The sequence below is a fragment of the Acomys russatus genome, chromosome 27, assembly GCF_903995435.1.
Source record: "Acomys russatus chromosome 27, mAcoRus1.1, whole genome shotgun sequence".
NCBI classification, from domain to species: Eukaryota; Metazoa; Chordata; class Mammalia; order Rodentia; family Muridae; genus Acomys; species Acomys russatus.
Window position 1 is genome coordinate 52,082,401 of NC_067163.1, and position 8,346 is coordinate 52,090,746.

Genomic DNA, 8,346 nt, shown 5'->3' on the forward strand with positions numbered 1-8,346 from the left:
ATGCTGAGACTCACAGCCAAACTTCAGAGTGGAGCATAGGGAGTCTTATGGAAGAAATGGGAGATAGAAGGACCCGGAGGGGTCAGGAGCTCCAAAAGGAGACAAATGGAGTCAGCAAATCTGGGCAGGGGTGGGGGTGCTGAAGAGACTGACGCATCAACCAAGGATCATACATGGAGAGGACCTAGACCTTCTGCTCAGATGTAGACAGGCAGCACAGTCTCCCTGTAGGTCTCATAATATGGCAAGTAGGTATTACCTCTGACATAGACTCTGGTGCCCTCTCTCGATTACTTCCCTTTGCAGGATGGCCTTGTCAGGCCACAGAGGAAGTCCAGATGAGACTTGATAGGCTGAGGTCAGATAATATGGGAAGAGGGATTTCTTTTTCTGAGGACTAGGGGAGGGGGTGGGGGGATGAGGGAGGGAGGGTAGGACAGGGAGACATTGAGGGAGGGAGCTATAATCAAGATGTAAAGTGAACAAATTTAAGAAAAAGATAAGCAATACTGAAAAAAAATTCCACAATTCCAATTGTTTTCAAAAATAATAAAGGGTGATTTAATAGTGACACTCTGTCCTGGTATGAGGGACCAAAGAGTTGTACATATGAAAATGATTTGTGTGTTTTTGACTAAGTAACATCACTATCAAACACAGCCAGTGTATTTTGAATACTAAAGATTTGGCAGAGCTAAAATATTTTCTGGATGGATTCAATTGGCTTTTGTTTTCAACAAGCAAACCCAGTAAGAGAAAATCAACTACCTGCAGCTTTGTAACAGCCTAGTGAATACTTGGGCCACCTGAGTCATGGCTAATTCAATGTCTGATGTTGGTTGGCTCAAAGAGAAAGCAATTGCTTTAGAACATGTTCTACTAAGTAGTGGGTCTTAGGACTACCAATCTGTATCCCGTGTTCCTCCCTGAAAATACCAGATTCTGTTTGTTTTGATTAGTTACTTAAGTTCTGTTTACTTTAAAAGTTTAAGGCTACATGACTTGCTCTTTTTTTTTTTTTTTAATCCTTCTCCACTTATGATGTCATTTCTCCACTCTGTCATTTCTGTCAAGGCCACTCTGTCTAAGATGATCGTAGATAAGGTGAAAGAGCAAAGTAAGAAGCAAAAACGGTTAGAAAAATATTAGAATAGCTAAATCATTAAACCCAAACAAACAGACAAACAAACAAACACAAGGACTGAAAAGACAACCAAGCCATGCAACCAGCGTAACAGCATTTGGAAAAGCTGTAACATTAGAAGAATATTGGGAGTGTCACTTAGTAAAAGATGGCTGAGCATATGGAAAAGTCACGCGCATTTCTATGTCAGTACCGTAGTAACACCGAGTCTCAGCTGTAAACGCCTGTGTCTCTTGATAGTTATTTCCCTTGGCATTTAGTATGTGCCTTGTTTCTTAGGACTGACTGAGTCATTTGCTCTTGCAGAGTTTATTTCTTGGAATAAAATATCCTGTGTAAAAGGACAAATGAATGTCTAAACTCTATTTAAGTAACTGCTTAAAAAATGGAGTCCTGACCTGGACAGTGGGTATTAATAATGTGTAAGGCCGACTTGTCCTTTCTGAGCTAAAGGATGTGCTTTGACTGGACAGAGAGCCAGTGTGCAATCACAGTCTTTATCACAGTTGCTTGGTTTTTACGTTCTAATCATTTCTAACTCTCAGAGAAAAATAATGCTAAGCAACCCATACTCTTTACATCTCCCCCATGTTAGACTTTTAGACATTATGCATTTTATATTATTTATATGGAGTCATGACTATTAAAATTCATACTTACTTCTGTACCTGGACAGAGATCTGTGCCCTGCTGAAGATTTCTAAGGACAGTGACACTAGTGTCCAACACTTTTCGTTATGATGCCAAATACTGCTGTGTCTTGGAATAGAACAGATGCATAGACCCACAGCTAGATATTAGGCAGAGCTTGGGAGTCTTGTGGACTAGTTGAGGGAGGGATTGGAGGAGTTGGAGGGTTGAAGGACACCACAAGAAGATTTACAGTCAACTAAACTGGGTACATGAGGGCTTACAGAGACTGAACCACCAACTGAAGAGCATGCATGGGCTGGACCCAGCACCCCTCCTACACATACATAGCAGATGTGCAGTGTGGTTAACATGTGGACTCCAAAACAATTGGAGTAGGGGCTGTTTCTCATCCTGTTGTCTGCCTTTGGTTCCCTTTACCCTAGCTGGGTTGGCTTGTCAGGCCTCAGTGGAAGAGAATGCCCTTAGTTCTGCAGTGACTTGATTTTCCAGGGTGTGATGGTAACTCATACATGGGCCTCTCTTCTCCTCAGAGGGGAGAAATGGGAGAGTGTGTGTGTGAGGTGATTGGGAGGAAAGGAGGCTGTGATCCAGATGTAAAATGAATGAATGGATGAATAAATGAATGGATAAATAAATAAATAAATAAATAAATAAATAAATAAATGCTGACGGGAATCTCTCAGTCCCTCAGTATATGGTAGATTTTTTAATTACAATTTTACTATCAAGGAGCACACTTACTGTCAGTCAGTACGTGTGTGTGTGTGTGTGTGTGTGTGTGTGTGTGTGTGTGTGTGTGGTGCAAGCATGTGAGTATGTAGGCATTAATTCCTTGGTAAACTTGCAAAGACCAGAGGAGGGAGTCAGGAGTTTTCTTGTCTTGCTCTTTGCACTCCTGCTTTGAGAACCTCAAGTTTACCATTTTGGCTAGGCTAGCTGGCCAGTCAGCTCCAAGGATTCATCTGTCTTTCTCAGGCAACCCCTAACCTTGGCCTCAGTGCTGATGTTTCATTCTCACAACCATGTTAACCTTTGATGTGAGCACTAGGAATTTGAACTAAAATACATGCAATTGTGTAGGAAGTGTTTTTTACCCACACTGCCACCTCCATAGTCCCCACACTTTTTTCTCCCCTTGAAGCACTGGATATTGAACCTAAGATCTCATGTATACAGGCAAGTTCTTTACCCCTGAGCTATATAGCTCCAGCCCTTACTGTAACTATTTTTAGGCATGTTTTTATAGAAGGATTAATTTTTAAGAAACTTGTTCACTTTATATCCTGACTGTAGCCCCCTTCCTCTCTGCCTTCTGGTCCTTCCCCCCTCCTCCTCCCTCCCTCCCTCCCTCACTCCTCCCCACTCTCTTAGTCCTCAGAAAGTGGAATCTCTCCTCCCCTAACATCTGAGTTCAGCCTATCAAGTCTCAACTGGACTGCCTGTATCCTCTTCTACTGTGGCCTGGCAAGGCTGCCCGCCCCAATGGGAAAGTGATCAATGAGTGGGCAGCAGAGTCCATGTCAGAAATAGTCTCTAGTCCCTATATTGTGGGACCCACAAGGAAACTGTGTTGCCTATCTACTACATCTGAGCAGAGGGTCTAGGTCCTTATCATGCATGGTCTTTGGTTGGTGCGTCAGGCTCTGCAGCACCCCCCCTCCTCTGGCCAGATTTGTTGCCTCTATTGATTTCCTTGTTGAGCTTCTGGATAGACTGATTCTTTTTTTTTTTTTTTTAATTTATTCTTGTTACATCTCAATGTTTATCCCATCCCTTGTATCCTCCCATTCCCCCCTCTCCCCCCATTTTCCCATTATTCCCCTCCCCTATGACTGTTCCTGAGGGGGATTACCTCCCCCTGTATATTCTCATAGGGTATCAAGTCTCTTCTTGGCAACCTGCTGTCCTTCCTCTGAGTGTCACCAGGTCTCCCCCTCCAGGGGACATGGTCAAATGTGAGGCACCAGAGTACGTGAGAAAGTCATATCCCACTCTCCACTCAACTGTGGAGAATGTTCTGACCGTTGGCTAGATCTGGGTAGGGGTTTAAAGTTTACCGCCTGTATTGTCCTTGGCTGGTGCCTTAGTTTGAGCGGGACCCCTGGGCCCAAATCTGCCTATCATATTGTTCTACTTGTAGGTTTCTAGGACCCTCTGGATCCTTTTATTTTGCTATTCTCCCATGCGGATAGACTGATTCTTACAACAAGTTGAATTGCAAGAGTGAGCAAATGAAAACAAAAGATACCTGTCAAATTAAAAGTTAATTACAAATAAAAGATAAATTTAAAAAGTATAAATATGACCCAATTATTGCAAAGTAGAACATTTATCTGAAATTCAAAGTGGTTTGGCAGAGCTATAGGCAAGGCCCTATTAATGTCCTCCTGGAGAGCAGAAACTTGGCAGCCACAGTTTTTGGAGCTATTCATGCAGAAGGTGTGTCTATCATATTCCCACATGAGTTTCCTGTGGAGTACCTTTTTATATATTTTTATTTAATTAATGTACTCAGAGTACATCTCCAGTGCTATCCCCTCACTTGTATCTTTCCATCCCTCCCTCCCTCCCTCTTTCACCCTATTCCCCTCCCCTAGGCCTGTGACAGGAGGGAACCTCCTTCCCCACCATGTGGTAACCGCCTATCAAGTCTCATCTTGGTAGCCTACTTATCTTTTCTCTGAGTGTCAGCAGGGCCTCCCCAAGAAGGGGAAGTGGTCAGATATGGGGCACCAGAGTACATATCAGGTGAGTATCTTTATATAGATCTTTTCTATCTATATTATTTTGCCATATAATAAATTTCCAGTTTCTGGTACCGAGGATGCCATGTACAAGGCAACCTTTCTCCATCAGCTTTAAGTATTCTGAAGTTTTTTGTTTTTTTTTAAAGCTGTTTTCCCATCATCATCTCTCTGTTCTCCCCTGGATTCCAGATGAACCAATTGCTGCCATTTCTTGAGAGTTTTGCCATCCAGGATAATTGCTTTTCTATTTTAGCCTGTTTGGACTTCAAGTTACTCAGTTTTTTCACTATGGTTATCATTTGTCCATCTGTTCTTCAGCTTTCTAAACTATTTTGTTTAGGGAGAGAATGGAGGCAAATAAAGATTCTTAACCCATGTCCCTTCATGAAGAGTCTGACCTAGATGTTTTAGTAGTCAACATTCAAAGTAAAATTAATATGAATCTGAAGTAAATTCCACTTAGATATGAGAGAAAAAGTTTTATACAATACTCAGAGAGTCTAAGGAAACTATTGATAAGAATATATACTACATTTTCTTACAAATATGAAGAAAGAAATTCAAGCAATTGATTTTACTAGAATGTTTATATTAAAATGCTTTAAAATAAACACATCACTTACCTTGTATTTATGCCAGGTTGTAAAAAGCTTCTTTAACATTAGATATCTTTTAATGTAATTGAGTTAGAAATACACAGAAAAGAAGAGTGAAAAAACAAGAAGGTATTCATATCAAATATCAAAACTAATCTACCTTATTTACCAAATACCAAGAGCAAACTTTACATTTGTCATTGGATGTTCTTTGCTTCATTTCGACAGCCAGGAAACATAGTTTATTCCCTCATATCTAGTTACATTTTACTGGAATTGTCAAACAGCATAGTGAGTACTGATGAGAAATCAATTATTTAAGAATTTAAAAAACCCTGCCGGGCGTGGTGGTGCACACCTTTAATCCCAGCACTCAGGAGGTAGAGGCAGGCGGATTGCTGTGAGTTTGAGGCCAGCCTGGTCTACAAAGTGAGTCCAGGATGGCCAAGGCTACACAGAGAAACCCTGTCTCGAAAAACCAAAAAAGAAAAAAAAAAAAAAAAAGAATTTAAAAAACCCAGCAAATGAAGTTCTACGATTTACAGATAAAAAAGGTAGTGTGCACACAAAATCTACAGGAGAGGTTTTAAAGGTCCTTGAGAGAATTCAGTGAAGGCTTGGGTTGCACAGCAAATGCATAAAAGTTAATTGCAGCTTTATAAATCAGTAAAAGAAAAAGTCAAAGGTGTCATTTTTGGAATATTTAAAACAGATACTTGGTAAAATCAGACAAGTGAGGTTTTCAGTTTTCCAGAAGTAATTATAAAACTCTACCAAAAGATATATCAAAAATATGGGTAAAGGGAAAAGTACAACGTGGAGAAAGAAATTCCCAACACATGTGTCTATGGCTTCTAACTAACTTAAGTTTTAATCCAATCTCATTTAAAACTTCGAAAGAATTTTGTTGATTTTTCTATGGAAATTGAAAAGCAGATTCCAAAATCCTCATGTATGAGGAAAAAATCTTAAGAGTTTAAAGGATGAAAATGGCATGGATTCACTTAAGCCACTGTGAGGATATGTGATAATGCTGCAAAAATGTAAAAATCGCCAATCTTTGCATTTTGACTAGGTATGGATCTCTGTAATAGTCTCTATACATTGCAAAAAGAAGCTTTTTGAGGACAGGTGTACTGACTAGTTTTATGTCATCTTCACACAGGTAGAGTCACTTGGGAAGATGGATACTCAGCTGAGAAGATGCCTCCATTTCAGTTGCCTGTAGGCAAGACGCTTCCCCCTGGGCCACATGTGAGCAAATGCAGAGATCCACAGTCAGACATTACAAAGAGATTTTTGGAACATTCACCTCTAAGTTGGATGTCTCCATCAAACCCCTCTCCTCAGGGCTCAGGAAACCCCAAGAATGAGGAGTCAGAAAGAATGTAAGATCCAGAGGGGATGGGCAGCACCAAGAATACAAGACCCTCTAAACTGACACGAGCAAAGCTCATATGAACTCACAAAGACAGAAAGAGCATACACAGGGTCTGTACTGGTCTGCAACAGGTCCTCTGCATATACATATACAGTTCAGTGTTTTTATGGGATTCCTGAATGTACTAATGAGTTGGTTTCTGATTCATTTTTTTTTAATCTAAAAGAAATAGTTTATTCTGGTGCCGTTTACATTATCTCCAATTCTATGTTCCAATGCAGAAAAAGTTTCATGAGTTTTTTAAATAGTTTTAAAAAACATATAAAGTCATAAATCAAGGCACATTTAAATACATTGGTAGGTACAACAGACAGGCAGTTACGTAGAGATTGGGGAAGCTATTTCATAGGTTTGAGAGGCCATGTGATGACTGGCCTCCTCGACTGGTGGAAGCTAGTGTTCTAAGTCAATAGCTTCTAAAATGTTTTTACTTATTATCATAAGATGTTAGTTCAGATACAGAGTTGGGGGCAAGAAGCCAAACACTAGCCCAAGATAAAGTAATCAGCCTCAGGCCCTACAAAATCCCTGTCTCTCCACAGTACTGAAAATCCAATCAGTCCATCAGTTTCTGCAGACACAGAGTCCTTTCAGGCATTTTTCATTCACAGTCAGACACAGCTTCTTCTTTATCTATCTGTCTGTCTATCTGTCTATCTATCTATCTACCTATCTATCTATCTATCTATCTACTTACCTACCTATCTCTTATTTATTTATTTATTTGTTTATTTTCACAACAGGGTTTCTCTGTGAAGCCTTTGCTCCCTGGACTCACTTGTAGACCAGGCTGACCTCGAACTCACAGAGATCTGCCTGCCTCTGTCTCCCAGAGTGCTGGAACTTCAGGCTTGCACCACCACACCTGACTGAGATTACTTTTGGCCATTTTATGCATCTGTATAAAATCTTGAATTCACAAATGAGAGAAAATATATGGCATCTGAGACTGATTTGCTTGATATGACAGTCTCCAGATGCACCCAGTTTGTTTGCAGCCAGCATAATTTCATTCTTTGTGGCTGAGTAGAGTTCCAATGTGTGTGTATATAACCTCTTTACCCATTCCTTTCCTGAAGGACATTAAGGTCGGTTTCATAACTCAGTTATTGTAATATGGCTAAAATAAGCATCGCTATGCATGCAGCTCTGTGATACGTTGACTTAGAGTCCTTTCTGTAAATAACAAGCATGACCGCTGGGCCACCTGGTAGTTCTATTTAAGGTCTTTGGGGGGGTGGTTTCTATTGATCTCTGCAATGGCTTAGGCTGTTTGTAAGCATTCCTTTTGTCTACATCCTATCCTGTACTATTTGTTTTTTAATAACTACAACTCAGACAGGTGAGACTATTAATGTAATTTGAAGCCATTATTCTCTGATGGTGAGTGAAGTTGAACTTTATTTTTTTAACCTTTTTTTATTAGTTAAAAATTTTTATTTTTACATATACATTTATGTTATTACACACATATACAATAAACTACCTATAGCAAGAAGAATCACAACACAATCAGGAATTATATAAATGTTATTTTCTTAGTGTTTTGGCTTTTTGTATTTGACAGCCTTGAAGAAAACATCTTTTCTATCTTGGTGCATCTAAAATTCTGAATGTAAATCAATCTCCATCACATCTTGTCATTATCAACTTAAAACATGTATTTAGACATAAAAACATCTTAACCCCTAAACAACTAAGCTTCACTGTAAAACAAAACTACTTGGTCTTTAACTCCATCAGAGAATGGAGAAGGAATAAACT